A 16,785-nucleotide genomic window follows, 5' to 3' on the forward strand; every position below is an offset into this window, starting at 1 on the left:
AAATATGCTTCTATGGTTGCTACTCAAGCTGAGCAAGTACTCAAAGCTCAAAATGATTTGCTTGAGGAATTAAATAATAAAAATGACTTTGCTGTTAGAGTGGCTACTAGAACTGGTAGAATGACTCAGGGACCTTTGTATCCTGAAGGCCACCCTAAGAGAATCGAGCAAGATTCTTAGAGAAATAATTTAGAGGCACCTAGTTCTTCTAAGAAGAAGAAAAAGAAAAATGATAGAACGTTGCATGCTTCTAGTGAACCTACTGTAGACACACCTGAGAATCCCAATGATATTTCTATCTCTGATGCTGAAACACAATCAGGTGATGAACATGAACCTAGTGATAATGTTAATGATAATGTTAATGTTGATGCTCAACCTAGCAAATATAATGATGTAGAGATTGAACCTGCTGTTGATCTTGATAACCCACAATCAAAGAATCAACGTTATGATAAGAGAGATTTTGTTTCTAGGAAGCACGGTAAAGAAAGAGAACCATGGGTTCAGAAACCCATGCCCTTTCCTCCTAAACCATCCAAGTCAAAGGATGATGAGGATTTTGAGCGCTTTGCTGAAATGATTAGACCTATTTTCTTACGTATGCGCTTAACTGATATGCTTAAAGTAAATCCTTATGCTAAGTATATGAAGGATATCATTACAAATAAAAGAAAGATACCGGAAGCTGAAATTTCCACCATGCTTGCTAATTACACTTTTAAGGGTGGAATACCAAAGAAATTTGGAGATCCGGATGTTCCAACTATACCATGCTCCATTAAAAGAAATTATGTCAGAACTGCTTTATGTGATCTTGGAGCCGGTGTTAGTGTTATGCCTCTCTCTTTATATCGTAGACTTGAATTGAATAAGTTGACACCTACTGAAATATCTTTGCAAATGGCTGATAAATCAACTGCTATACCTGTCGGTATTTGTGAGGATGTGCCTGTTGTGGTTGCAAATGTCACTATCTTAACGGACTTTGTTATTCTTGATATTCCCGAGGACGATAGTATGTCTATTATCCTTGGAAGACCTTTTCTTAATACTACAGGGGCTGTTATTGATTGCAACAAAGGCAATGTTACTTTTCATGTTAATGGTAATGAGCATACGATACACTTTCCGAGGAAACAATCTCAAGTTCATAGCATCAATTCTATTGAAAAAGTTCCAACTATCATTTTTGGAGGTTTTGAACTTCCTCTCCCTATTGTCAAGAAAAAGTATGATATTCTTATTGTTGGGGATTTTCATATCCCCGTTGAGGTAACTTAGTGTTATTTGAAATTTCTCCGGTTCCGTGTTATTCGGAATGAGTTTGTGAACAAGACTTGATCAACCTTGTTAGCGGGTTCATTTTGATGATCACGAGATGGATGAAACTAGAAGGCACAACCTTATGTACCCTCTTTTTACTTTCTGTTATTTAGAATAAATTAAGCAAAAATAGTATTACCCGTCTGTTTTCTGAATTATCCGTGCATTAAAAAATAGTCCAAAAATAAAAGTGCTCCAAATGGCCTACAAATTTAGTATGATTTTTTCTGGAATATTTGAGGATTTTAGGCACTGAAAACACTACAGGAGGGGCAAGCACCAGGCCACGAGAGAGGAGGGTGCGCCCCGTGTCTCGTGGGCCCCTGGTGGCTCCCCTCCACTTATGCCAGCACCCACACACTCCATCTTCTATCCAAAAAAATCCCCATCCTTATCAAACACGAGTTCTAGCTCGTTTTGCTGCAATTTTCGATCTCCTAGCTCAAGGCTCCATTCACAAAACTGCTTTGGGAGATTGTTGCTTGGTATGTGACTCCTCCATTGGTCCAATTAGTTTTTGTTCTAGTGCTTTATTCATTGCAAATTTTTGCTGCTTAGGTGACCATGTTCTTGAGCTTGCATGTTAAAATTTTGAAGTCCCAAGCAATTCCAATGTATGATATAGGCTCTAGGCACTTGTAGGAGTAGTTGCTATCAATCTTGTTTAGTTTTATCCACTTTTATTTTGAATTTACTAAAAGTTTAGAAATTTTCAGAAAAAGAAATATGCTTAGAAGAATGTACCAAGGAGGTTCCTCAGCAAAGAAATGGCCAAGAATTGCTATACGTGAACAAGATGTTAATTTGCCATGGGACGCAATTGTACGGGCTTGTGAATGGCCATCCGATGATTTTATGGTCGAAGCAGGCTTTAAGGAAGAATTTGACGCATATGTGCGTAATGCCGAGCTGGAGGACATCTTACAAGATAAGTGCCCTCAGTATTATCAATTGACCGATTCCTTTGTGGGGAGGTTCGAATATATTTCTACGCGTAATTCTTCTAGTGTCATGTTTGATATTTATGATACATCTTATACCATGGATTTAGAGGATTTCACAACTGCTTGCAAGCTCCCTCAGTGGGGTAATATCAATGATCCTCGCAAATTTGAATTTAGAGATTTTCTTGCTAGTATTACTGTGGGAGAATCTAGGGACGTAGCACAAGCTACCATAGGGAGCATTCATTTTCCTGCTTTACATTACTTTGCTCTCTTTATTGGTAGATGCATTAACGGTAAGGACGAGGTATGTCACATGTGTGCCCCTGATCTTTGTGTCCTCAAGAGTGCTGTGTCAGGTTATAGAGGTTATAACTTGGGGGGCAATAGTTGCACGTAGGTTGCAGAATAATAGTAAAAGGGGAAATTTCTTTGGAGGAATTTATGCAACCCGTGTGGCTAATTTTCTTAATATAGCTCCACGAGAGGGGGATATGATTGTACCTCCTGTTTATTTGGATAAAGAAGCTATGTTTGATCATCATTTTCTTGAGAGGAATGAACAATTCCTCCATTATCGACTAATCTATGACAGATGCAACGTCGTTCCTGTTACTCTTCCTGCTCCCTACCTTTTTGATTATCAGGCAAAAGGAAGATATGTTATCACCAGGGAAGAAGCAGCTAATTACGAGAGGGGAATGGAGGCAGCCCGCCAACACGCTGCTGCTCAGGAGGCGGTCGCCTCTGCATCTCAGTACTATCCCAGTTTCACTTATGGATATCAGCCAGGCGGTCCTTGGTATTAGACCAACTTAGGCCAAAAGCCTAAGCTTGGGGGAGTACGCATTTCTCACCGACTTTACATTCATGTTCACACACTAGTCGTCGGTTCTCATACTCTTTCATTGTATTATCCATGCTAGTTTAAATTTCATTTTCTAGTTTTCTTCTTGTGTGTTTGAAAAACCTTGAGAAAAACCAAAAAAAATAGTTAGTTTAACTTCCTTACCTGTAGTAGGAATTAGAATGAAAACCCAAAAAGATTTCTCGTTCTTCTTTTACTTGTTGGGAGATTTCCCGTGTAAATAGTTTTATTTTCTTTTCTTTCCTTTGGGGGTTGAGAATACCATATTGAAAATGCTTAGTGGCTCTTATATGCATGATTGTTTATTTAGTTTAGAGCCCATATTACTTGTCTTCTCTCTTGAGTTGAATGCTTGCAGATTCCAGCTTAGTCCAATGCACATGCACTCTTATTATTATACACATCGCTCGGTCGTGCAAGTGAAAGGCAATAATGACGATATATGATGGACTTATTGGGATGAGAAAAGCTGGTATGAACTCGACCTCTCTTGTTTTTGTAAATATGATGAGTTCATCGTTCCTGAGTCAGCTATTATGAAGTAAACATATTTGCAATGACATTTAGAGATTATTGTTACTTGTGCCATGCTTGATTAGCTATGAGTTATAATGGTTTACCTTGCATGCCAACATGCTATTAGAATGATTATGATGTGGTATGATGGGATGGTATCCTCCTTTGAATGTATTAAGTGACTCGACTTGGCACATGTTCACGCATGTAGTTGAATCAAATCAACATACCTTCAGGATATTTATGTTCATAGTGGATTATATCCTACTCATGCTTGTACTCGGTGTGAATTAATTTTAATGCATGCTTATGACTGTTGTCGCTCTCTCAGTTGGTCGCTTCCCAGTCTTTTGCTAGCCTTCACTTGTACTAAGCAGGAATACTGCTTGTGCATCCAAACTCTTTAAACCCCAAAGTTGTTCCATTTGAGTCCACTATACCTTCCTATATACGGTATCTACCTGCCGTTCCAAGTAAATTTGTATGTGCCAAACTCCAAACCTTCAAATGAAATTCTGTTTTGTATGCTCGAGCAGCTCATGTTACAACTAGGGCCGCCTATATCTTCCATGCTAGGTGGGTTATTCTCAAGAGGAGTGGACTCCGCTCCTCATTCACGAGAAGGGGCCGGTAACCGGGATTCCCAGTCCCATGATCCAAAAAGATCAAAGCAAATCAAAATAATTAGACAAAACTCCCCCAGGGCTTTTGTATGTTGGACGCACTCGTTGTTTCGAGCAAGCCATGGATTGATGCTTGCTGGTGGTTGGGGGAGTATAAACCTTTACCATTCTGTTTGGGAACTGCCTATGATGCATGTAGTATGGAAGATACAACCATCTCATAGGTGTTGCGTTGACAACGAAAGTATGCCGCTCAAAATGTTATTCAATCTCTATTTTAAAATCGAGCTCTGGCACCTCCACAAATCCCTGCTTCCCTCTGCGAAGGGCCTATCTATTTACTTTTATGTTGAGTCATCACCCTTCTTATTAAAAGCACCCGCTGGAGAGCACACTGTCATTTGTATTCATTATTATTGGTTTATATTGGGTATGACTTGACTGGATCTCTTTTACCATGAATTACAATGTTTAGTCAGTCCTTGATCTTTAAAGGTGCTCTGCATTTATGTTTTGTGGTCTCAGAAAGAGCTAGCGAGATACCATTTTGTTATATCATGTTATAATTATTTTGAGAAAGTGTTGTCATCTGAGTTTTATTATTATGGCTCGCTAGCTGATTATGCTATTGATGTGAGTAATTGTGAGACCTATGTGTTATTGTGAGTATGGTTAGTTCATAATATTTGCTGAAACTTGAATGCTGGCTTTTCATGTTTACAATAACAAGAGCAAACAGAGTTTGTAAAAGTTTCTCTTTATCACTTTCAGTTTATCAACTGAATTGCTTGAGGACAAGCAAAGGTTTAAGCTTGGGGGAGTTGATACGTCTCCAACGTATCTACTTTTCCAAACACTTTTGCCCCTTGTTTTGGACTCTAACTTGCATGATTTGAATGAAACTAACCCGGACTGCCGCTGTTTTCAGCAGAACTGCCATGATGTTGTTTTATGTGTAGAAAAGAAAAGTTCTCGGAATGTCCTGGAAATCCACGAAGGCACTTTTTGGAATTAATAAGAATTTTTGGCGAAAGAATTAATGTCAGGGGGCCCACAGCCTGTCCACGAGACAGGGGGAGCCCCCCCTAGGGCGCGACCTCCTATCTCGTGGGCCCCCTTGACCTCCTCCGACCTCAACTCCAACTCCATATATTTCGTCTCGGGGAGAAAAAAAATCAGAGAGAAAGTTTCATCGCGTTTTACGACACGGAGCCGCCGTCAAGCCCTAATCTCTCTCGGGAGGGCTGATCTGGAGTCCGTTCGGGGCTCCGGAGAGGGGGATTCGTCGCCGTCGTCATCATCAACCATCCTCCATCACCAATTTCATGATGCTCACCGCCGTGCGTGAGTAATTCCATCGTAGGCTTGCTGGACGGTGATGGGTTGGATGAGATTTACCATGTAATCTAGTTAGTTGTGTTAGCGTTTGATCCCTAGTATCCACTATGTTCTGAGATTGATGTTGCTATGACTTTGCTATGCTTAATGCTTGTCACTAGGGCCCGAGTGCCATGATTTCATATCTGAACCTATTATGTTTTCATGAATATATGTGTGTTCTTGATCCTATCTTGCAAGTCTATAGTCACCTATTATGTGTTATGATCCGACAACCCCGAAGTGACAATAATCGGGATACTTCTCGGTGATGACCGTAGTTTGAGGAGTTCATGTATTCACTATGTGTTAATGCTTTGGTCCGGTTCTCTATTAAAAGGAGGCCTTAATATCCATTAGTTTCCACTAGGACCCCGCTGCCACGGGAGGGTAGGACAAAAGATGTCATGCAAGTTCTTTCCATAAGCATGTATGACTATTTACGGAATACATGCCTACATTACATTGATGAATTGGAGCTAGTTCTGTATCACCCTATGTTATAACTATTGCATGAGGAATCGCATCCGGCATAATTATCCATCACTGATCCATTGCCTACGAGCTTTTCATATATTGTTCTTCGCTTATTTACTTTTCGGTTGCTACTGTTACAACTACTACAAAAACCCAAAAACATTTATCTTTACTGTCGCTACCGTTACCTTTATTATCATACTACTTTGCTACTAAATACTTTGCTGCAGATACTAAGTTATCCAGGTGTGGTTGAATTGACAACTCAACTGCTAATACTCAAGAGTATTCTTTGGCTCCCCTTGTGTTGAATCAATAAATTTGGGTTGTACTTCACCCTCAAAAGCTATTGCGATCCCCTACACTTGTGGGTTATCAGCGGTGGGGAGTGTTTTCGGGGCGGGCGGGGCGGCACACCGCCGGCCGCGGGCGGCTGGGGGCTGCTGTTTGGCCGGTGGTGGCTGGCGGCTCTGGGGTGTGGAGGTTGAAGATGAACCGCAGGCCCTTGATTTTGTATCCAACGGCTGCAAAATCGACTGACCAGAGATGAAAAAGTCAGTCGACCGACGTGTAGCCTCACCTTGCTAGTGCGTTCAGTTTCGACAGCAAAATTCAGTTTCGACATTTAAGTTCAGTTTCGACAGTTAAGTTCAGTTTTGAAAGTTAAATTCAGTTTCGACAGTTAAGTTTAGAGATGAGCGGCTGATGTATTTTACATATAGCACTTTGTGGTTATGTATTTTACGTCATGTATTGGAGATGCTATTAGAATTCCACTCAGGTTAACGTTGTTCGTTGTCTCTCTTGTCCTGCTTCAGCCTCGTCGTCGTACAACTCACTGGAGCTGCTCCAACGATGAAACCCTCCATCACAGCGGAGCAGTACCTCGGGCTCCATCTCCAGACGCCTAAGATCTTCTTCACCTCCTCCGACAGCAAAGTCAGCTGGAGCATCCTCACCGGACAACCCAATCACGCTGAGATCGACATGGCTTCGCCAAAGAGGTTGTACACTTGTTGCATCTCTTTTTTACTCTACATGTTATATATATTGTCCTCTGAGCACACGGATTTGTTCCTTTAGTGTCTCCTTGAAAGAAAAAACGTAGGAATTTTAATTTTCACGTGTCCTCCTTTTCAAATTCCTATTCATGAAGCACAAGACTAAGATATAGTAGCATAATAGCATTATAACCGTACATTTTCTTGTGGTTTCACTTAATCTCACCATGCTTCTTTGCATCCTGTGATCTTCCAATTGTTGTGAATCAAACACCCAGATTGGCAGAAATCCTGTGTTTTTAAATTCTCTGTTTTGCACGTGCATTCCTATCCTATTCCTGTCTATTTCCTATCCCTGCATTGTTGGAATCCTCAAACTCAAACAAGCCCTTACAGAATTACTTCTCTTACAGATAGTTGTCAAAGAAAACCTTGCGTGGTTTGTCCCGCTCCTGTTGCGTTGTCGTCCACCCCAGCTCAGCTGCTCCAACGACAGAAGGGTCCAGCACAGCAGGGATCCGGCCTCCAGACTGTCTTTCGCCGCCTCAGATCTTCTTCCCTACCACCGGCAGCCATGAAAACTTCATTACCATCATCAAACGAGCAGATGACCTCGAGGACTGCACGGGTCCGCAAGAGAGGTCGCACTCTTTCGTGTCTGCTTACGTTATGCATCGCTTAATATTACATGCTACTTTATCGTCATGTTCATCGATTAAACTCTGAGTCAGCTCCAAACTAATGGTCGAACTTGAGTTTTTAAATGGTTGTGGGGTACATATCGGGGCCGCAATCAATAGTATCTATCTACTACCTGGTTAATCTCCGGTGTCTACTATGAGTTTCATGTTGGGTGGGAAACAAACAGTAAAGAAGTCATTATCTGTATTTTTTAACTGAAGCCATTATCTGCCTGCTATTATTGGTTTTGGGTCTATCCACAGGTTGCTACCATCACTCTGGATTTCTGCATGCACTCCTTACATAATCTCACTATGTTTTATTCCTATGCATGACAGTTATTGTAAACAATGGAACTGAACATGTAGAGCAAAAGAGACAAGCCTTGTGTAGCAATAAAATTTCATGCAGACGTCGCTCCATAGTACGTGCAAAGGCAGCCCCCTCCACGCATTTTGGATTGTAATCGAGAGGAAGATATCTGTTCTGAGGGGGATTCAGAAGGAGAAGACAATTCCTATTTACCCCCAGAGATCTTCGCTCTAACTTGCATGCTGATGTTGGTTATATCTTGCATATGGTGTCTTGCATTGCTTACTTTATATATCAAATATGTCATCTGCTTAGTTTAGACATCCTTTGTGCGAATGCCATCTGTTTAGTTTATTCATCGTTTATGTGAATTATGCAACGCCATCTTGTTTAGCCAGGCATCATATATGTGAATTTTGCAATGCCATCCTGCTTAGCCAGTCATCTTATATGTAAATTATATCAGGCCATCCTTTTTTTCATTACATATTACATTTGTCAACAATGTTAGTACATTCAACTGCTCTTCGTGTGCATCAGCCATTTGACACGGTGATGGCAAATTCTGGAGTGAAAACAAGGTCTTCAGAGCAGACTATGCTATCTGACGAAGCACATATCTCGCTGGTTATGGATAGCTCCTCAGAGGAGGATTCAGAGACAGATGACCAGTCCTATCCCCCCCGAGGTGTATGCTCTAACTTGGCAGGGTTATGTTGCTCATATCGTGCGTATGGTGTCTCAGATTGCTATGTCATTTGATTAGTTTAGACATGCTTTGTATGAATGCCACCTGTTCATTGTCTAATTACCATATATGTGAATTATGCATTGCCATCTTGTTGAAAGACATTATATATGTGAATTATACAATGCTATCTTGTTGCAAAGGCATTATATATGTGAATTATGCAATGCCATGCTGTTTAGACAATCATCATGTATGTGAATTATATCATGCTATCATTTTTTTGTATTACGTGTTCCATTTGTCGACAACGTTTGTATATTCAACTACTCTTCCTGTGCATCAGCCATTTGAAGCGGTGATGGAAGTATCTGGAGTGAAAACAAGGTATTCATAGCAGACAATGCTACCTGCTGAAGCAGACATCTTGCTGGATACAGAGAGCTCCTCAGAGGAGGATTCAGAGACTGATGACCAGTCCTACCTCCCCCCTGAGGTATATGCTCAAACTTGGCAGGGTTATATTACCCATGTCATGCATGTTGTCTTGCATTGCTTAGTTTTTACATCATATATGGATTGCCATATGCTTACTTGCTTACTATATACATCATATATTTGAATTATATCATGTCATCATGTTTACATAGTACATACACATCATCTATCTGAATTATGGCATGACAACCCATTTAATAAAGACATCATATAGTTATATCATCTCATCCCGTTTAGTGTTTACAGTCATCATATTTTGAATTATGGCATTCTATCCGTGAATGTATGTGAATTATGGCATGCCAACCTATTTAATAAACACATTATATAGTTATATCATGTCATCCTGTTTACATAGTCCATATTTTGAACTATGTCTTTCCATCTTTTTTAGTTAGCCATCATAATGTGAAATTGTGTCATGCTATCCTGTTTAGTTAGCCATCATATATGTGAAATTGTGTCATGCTATCCTGTTTGGTTAGACAACATAAATATGAATTATTTCATGCCCTCTTTTATTCCCCACTATCCATTGCACCTGTCTATCATACAATGTCTATACTTTCAATTACTTTTCTTGTTTATCAGCCATTTGAATTGGAGAGGGTGATGGAAGTATCTAAGGGAGTAACAACACGGTCTTCAGAAAATATAGTGCTACCAGTTGATGCAGATAGAACCACGGTTGTTCTTGCCCAAGGACCAGATCCACCACACGTAACCCAGACTCTCATAGATTGTACCCCTACCCAGTTGGACAGAGAACCAGCTACACCCCTTCTAACCCCAACCCCGGCAAATAGTAACCTAGTTCCAGTTGACACAACACCATCTCCACCACAGAGCACCCAAACACGAGCAGTTAGTAAGGGAACTCCAGTGCCCAAAGCACGAGGACCACCACTCCGAATCCCAACTCAACGCTTAAAGGAGAAGAAGATTTGTTCTCAGGTCAGGTTCTATAGCTATGGTTCATACTCCTTTGCCCTTGCATTACTGTATTTACTCATACCAACTATTTTCAAATTTGAAGGATGGAATTGAAACTCCAATCGCGCAACAGGTATGTTTTAAACCCATTTCTTTAACTGGTTTGCTGTTGTAACCTGCTCTATGTTGATTTCAGTTTCAATTGAATAAACAGTTATGTTCTCATGTCATGCACATTACAAGTGTTGTTATTGCTCTATAGTTTCCCACACTTATATTCTGTCCATTCTGCTTTGTCTTGAACAAATATTATTTGAACTGTGTCTCTATCTTGATCTGGCAACAAAAACTAGAATGATATAGACCATAAAGTGACCATGGTACATAGATATATGTTTGTTTCATGCTGTTATCCTGTCCACTTTACTACTGAACTCATTTACCAAAATGAGTTTCATATACAACATGGTAAACATGTGATGTGTCTGCTTGTTTCTCTTTTAGAATGCGGACAAAATATTGGAGAACAGTACCACGTTATCCAATAGTAAACGAAGTAATGCAGATAAGGTTCAAGATAGTGAGACATCCCTATTGGTCTCCAAGAAAGTTGATAAAAACTATCTTCACGACAGTGAGGGAACCCAAAAGTCCTATCTTGATGTAGTGTTTGAGTTACTAGCCACTACTGCTGGCACAAGCTCTTTGAACTCGCTGCCTGAATCAGTTCGTCTTCTTGAGTCTCAACTTCAAGTTGAAAGACATCGATTAGATGTGCTGTGATAGGAAGCCGAAGGACTGAGGAAGTCCCTGCAGAATTCAGATGCATATTTCCTGGTGCAACAACAAGCGCTGGAGGATTTAAGCGCCAAACAAGAGAAAGTTAATAAGCTTGCTAAGCATCTTGCCAGCATTTTGGGTACCCATGATATTGTTTCTTGAGATCTTCTGAAGTGGTTTCAGTTCTGGATTTGTTTTGCTGCGGTGTTTATTTGCGCTGGTCGCCAACTTTGACAACCAGTGTATATGATATGCTGCTTTGTTCCCTATATTTGCACTGGTGGCGAACTTTGATGCCCACTGGATGTAATATGTGTAATAGCCGTGATAGCCTAGCGTTAGTTGCTTGCTTATATATTTCCTTGTCTTGTTTATTTTTTTGCTTGTAGTCATTGCAGTTCTTTTTCCGCGATTTGCTAGTGGCTGCAATAACCTATTTTTTAATACTAGGCCACAATAACCATGGGCTAATATTTACTGTAGTGACACTGGGCCTCCTATGGGCTGTAGAAACAGTGGGCCTTCTACGGGCCATAGAAACAATGGGCCTTCTATGGGCTATAGAAACAATGGGCTTTCTACGGGCCGTACCATCAATGGGCCTTATGCGGGCCATATGATCGATTGGCCTAACATGGGCCAAACAGATCGCATTATGGCCGTAAATGGGCTAGAGTTGGAATCGTTCGTTCATGGGCCGACCATAACGGGCCATCATTAATAGGCCGAATTTGATGACGCGACGAAAACGGCCCAACATATTAACGGACCACAAACGGGCCGACTGTAACCACGGGCTGAATTTGGCCCACAAGCAGAAAACGACAGTAACGGTCCCTAAGTAAACGAATGCTAGAAATGAGCCCAAGCATAAATGGGCTCTGAGAAGGCAGAAAGATAAATGGGCTAGAAACGGCCCAATGGAATAACGGGCCGTTAATGGGTATAAGGTGATACACTGTTCATTACGGGCCAGTTTCACAACGGGCCGTTAATGGGTGTAAAGTGATACATTGTTCATTACGGGCCAGTTTCACCACGGGCCATTAATAGGCCAAGAGTTACAAAGGGCCTCATATGGGCCGAAAGACGTCATGGGCCATACATGGGCCAAAAGTGAAAACGGGCTGGAATCATATTGGATGGCCCAGTTGACGCTATTGGGCCTAATTAGGATAGGGCATAAAGGGCCTTGGGTTAGCAGGCTGTAAATGGGCTATATGCGAACAGGCCATTAATAGGCTTTCAATGGGCCGACCCGCCACCTTTTGACCAAGTCAAACGGGCCAGCCTTTTCACAGGAATGGGCCTCTGTTGGGCCGTGCCATGTGTCGAAGTATCATAGGCGCCTTCTATCCAATGAGTGGATGATATCTGTCCCAACGATGAGCCGACACGTGTTTCCGCCAGCCAATGATGATTTTACACGTGGAAAATCCCCATTGGTCGGGTCTGTTAACGGGTTATCGGATCCAAAATCCGACCCGATAGCTTAACGGTGTTCCGTTATGGTGGATGCCATGTGTCGGTCACCCTTGACGAAAGCACTTCTGTGACGCGCGATTTATTGTCGTGGAAGTGGACACTTCCATGATGATAATTTTGGTAATGTCAAGGAACACTTCTACGACAACACAGGTATGACTATCTTGATTCTGTCATAAATTTGTCATGGATGTACATGCATGACAAAAAACGTGACCTACTGTGACAAACACGTATCATCACGGAAGTGTATTTTTTTGTAGTGTTACGACCCGGCACTTGGGGGCTACATTATTCAGATTGAGTTATATCAAATATTCAAGTCCAATGTCACCGCCAGCATGCACCATGGCACTTGGGGGCTAATGCAAAGTCATTTTTTGGCTCACTTTATTGAAGATCCGACTCATCACATTGTAATGAGCTGGCCTTTGGGGGTTACCAATTGCTCCTATCAAAACCTCAAGGTACACAAGCCTTAATCCATTATACTAAAAAGATCCACTACTCAGTTGGTAGAGTACAAAGCTCTTAACCTTGTGGACGTGGGTTCAAGCCCCATGGTGGAGATTACATCATATGATGTTATTATCAATGAATTATATACAAAAGTCCCTGCTCATTATTGCATAATGACCCGGCCCTTGGGGGCTATACTGGTTGAAGTTTTTATGAGCATAAGGCAATTACAAGTCCCAGGTTGCTGCAAGCATGACAACCCGGCACTTGGGGGCTACAGGTGATATACAGATAAGGGAGGGATAACTTCAAATTCTCAGTTTTGAGCAAAATAGGTATTATATTATTATTGGAGAAATCTACAAAGTTTATGACCCGGTGTCACCATAAGATTGACCCGGTATCAGCAACAATTACATGACCCGACATCATTTGTTTATAACCCTGCAATTTTGGCAATCATAAATCGGCAAGATCTACATCTTTAAGTCGGCTGAATATCAGTTGAATATTTCAAGACCAATATTTTTGTAAAGTCAGAGCATTGAAGGCCGACTCAAAATGATTATTTCTTATAATATCTCTCTCCAAGAGCCAATGTCGGCAAATTGATTATGAAGCTGGCCTATTGACCCGGATTTTTCAGAAGAAGTGCCTGGATTTTTTGCATTGGCCAAGTTTGAACATATCTGTTAAAGGAGATTTGCTATAAGATCTTGAGCATGCAACCAGGAGGAAATGAAAAGGACTTAAGGATGATCAGGTGTCGGTTCAGGAAAATATTTAACCCAGAGCACAACCTATCAAGTTTGTTCTTGTGTTTTTTACAGGATCAGTTTAACATGGATAAATCCAAATTAAACTGGAGGCTAATGTCGAGGATATACCCCGCGGTATGACCCGGCCGAACTTGATGTTTCATTGGTAACCCACTGAAGGATTGGCGATTCACGAGTCTGGCAGTTCACTGGTCTGACGGCGGGTCAGATAGAAGACTAGGCCCAAGGCCCAGAAGGCCGACTCGTGTCATGGTGGGCCGACTTAAGAGGAAATCATAAGGAATATTCCCTTTTAAAGGAAGCAAGACTAGGACTCCACTTGTAATAGAGTAATCATAATCCTACTAGGACTAGTCATGTAACCCGCCCCTCCAACTTATATAAGGAGGGGCAGGGCACCCCAAGAGGGAGAAGTAAGAAAATAATCTCTAAGGCTAGACACAACTAGGAGAGCCGGTTTACGACGACTCCCTCATGAGCATAATGAGACCTAGCCATAAACAACATGTAGGGCTATTACCAGATGATGTTTCCTGGGATCCGAAGCTGTCTGAATCCTTGTCTTGTGTATTGATCCACCGCACGTCTCTCGATTCCGACCAACCCCTTCAAGCTACCGCATAGATGTGTTGGCCTCACGACTAAGTCCTCACACTAGGACATCTGCCGTGACAAATCCACGACAGGCCCCTCTGTAATTTGTACCAAATTTCGACCAAATATTTGACTAATAAATGTTTATGCATGTCACCAAAAATTATATGATTGAACACTATGTTCAAATATGCATCCAACGATATAATTTTGCTGACCTGGACTAACATTTTGTCAGTTAAATCTTTGGTCAACATTTAACACAAATTACAAAGGGGACCAATAAACGAGGACGGAGGTAGATTCCATCAACTGAACTGATTGCATCCATATCCCACAGTTAGACATAAGTAAACATTGATTGAACATACTCAGACATAGATAACAAGCATACACGTACACAAGCATAGTTCAACTGTCATTAAGCATGCTCAAGCATACATATATAGTTTGATCCCACATCTTATCTCACAAGCCAACACGACCCCGAAGCTTCTTCAGGTACTCGGCGTACGTGTCATGCTCCACCCTGCGAGCATACTTCTTTTTGAAGGAGCCAACGACCCGTCCTCTTTCATGTGCCAGAACACTTTGATACGCGTCCTCAAGCATGTGGTTGCAGAATGGGCATCGATAGCTGCCGTTCCAGGACCTATTACGCCTGTTATGCATTCCCGCATAAATATCCCTTAGGATTTGCCTCTTGTACCTCCTCTGGACATCTTCATCCTCGCTGTCCACATTGTCAGATAGCACCTATACAAATAGTTAAAAAAATGTGGCGTCAAATTAATGGTTACAGACTAATCTCTAGCTAAAAGTGCATTATATCGACTAGAGGGTGGGGGGGGGTGAATAGGCGATTTTTATGAATTCTTCACTTAGGAATTTGTTGGTGAGGAAATTCCTTAGCGAAGCACTAATTGCAACGGAATAAGTACTCATAAGTAAACATAACAGAACGCAAGCATAGTCATCATGATGAAATGAAGACAAGCACAGAGTACAGAAAGCGTAAACACAGGATAACACAGGATGAAGATGGACAGACTGAAGAAATTGAACTGAGGAAATTGAGAAAGTCTTTAGTCAAAGTCTTCAAACAGATATGAACAAGCACACAACAAGTGAAATGAGGAATTGAAAGAGTTGAGGAAATAGAACCAGTAAGCTTGGTGAAGATAATGATTTGGTAGACCAGTTCCAACTGCTGTCTCAGTTGTACGTCTGGTTGGAGCGGCTAGGTATTTAAACCTAAGGACACACAGTCCCGGACTCACAGTCCTCACCGTATTCTCCTTGAGCTAAGGTCACACAGACCTCGCCCAATCACTCGTGGTAAGTCTTCAAGTGACTTCCAAACCTTCACAGACTCGGTCACTCGGCGATCCACAATTCCTCTTGGATGCTCTAGACCTTGACGCCTAACCGTCTGGAAGAAGCACAGTCTTCAAAGGTAACAAGCGTCGGATCCACGCAGGATCAATCTCTTTAGTGATGCTCAATCACTTTGGGATTGAAGGTGTTTGGGTTTGGGTTTTCCTCACTTGATGATTTTCGCTCAAAGTCCTCGGAGGATGGTGTAAGTGCATCTAGTGCCCCTTAGTGATTTTGGTGTATTGAAGACTTATAGGTTAAGGGACTGATGCGTTTGTGAGTATACACAGGTCTATAGTTCTATGAGGAGTTTGATATTTATAGAGAAAGTCGACCCCTAAAAATGAAGTTCTTCGATTGAAGACTTCGGATTTCTGAAGACTTTGAAAGTGAAGAAATTGGTGTGACCTTGAAGACTTGGTAATCATTCGAGGAACATGAAGCGTGAAGACTTTTGTTTTCCTAGTTTCATTTTCTCTTTCTTGAGTCATAGGAAACACCGTACTGTTAAAGGGGGTCGAGGAAATACTAAGAAAATTTTTCCATGTGAGGCTCAACTCAAAACCCTACACCTACCAATCCCTTCGAGTGAAGCCATTGGAAATCTCGCATAGTTCAGTCATATTATTCAGTGACAGAGACGAAGTTCTTCTGGTCTCTAAGGAATTTGTTCTGACTGAAGAGTTAGGAATTCGCCAATGCGGATTGCCTACCAAGTGAGGAACATGATAGCCCTGAGGAATTCAAACCCCAAATATTCCGACCATTGCTGTGCTACGCGCCAGTTGTCCCAAAATATCTACCCACCTAACGGTCATATCTGACAAGGGCATTTATGTCTTATCATGTCGGGCTGCTCCCTAAGCTATAAATAGCCGCCCCCTACAACCACTAGTTGGTTGGCTACTCCGAGAGAAACTGATACTTGTCATTTGAGAGCAACCCATCCTCCAAGGACTTTGAGTGAAAATCATCAAGTGAGGAAAACCCAAACCCAAACCTACAAAACCCCAAGTGATTGAGCATCACTGAAGAGATTGATCCTGCGTGGATCCGACGCTTGTTTC

Source organism: Triticum dicoccoides, chromosome 6B (assembly GCF_002162155.2).
Source record: "Triticum dicoccoides isolate Atlit2015 ecotype Zavitan chromosome 6B, WEW_v2.0, whole genome shotgun sequence".
NCBI classification, from domain to species: Eukaryota; Viridiplantae; Streptophyta; class Magnoliopsida; order Poales; family Poaceae; genus Triticum; species Triticum dicoccoides.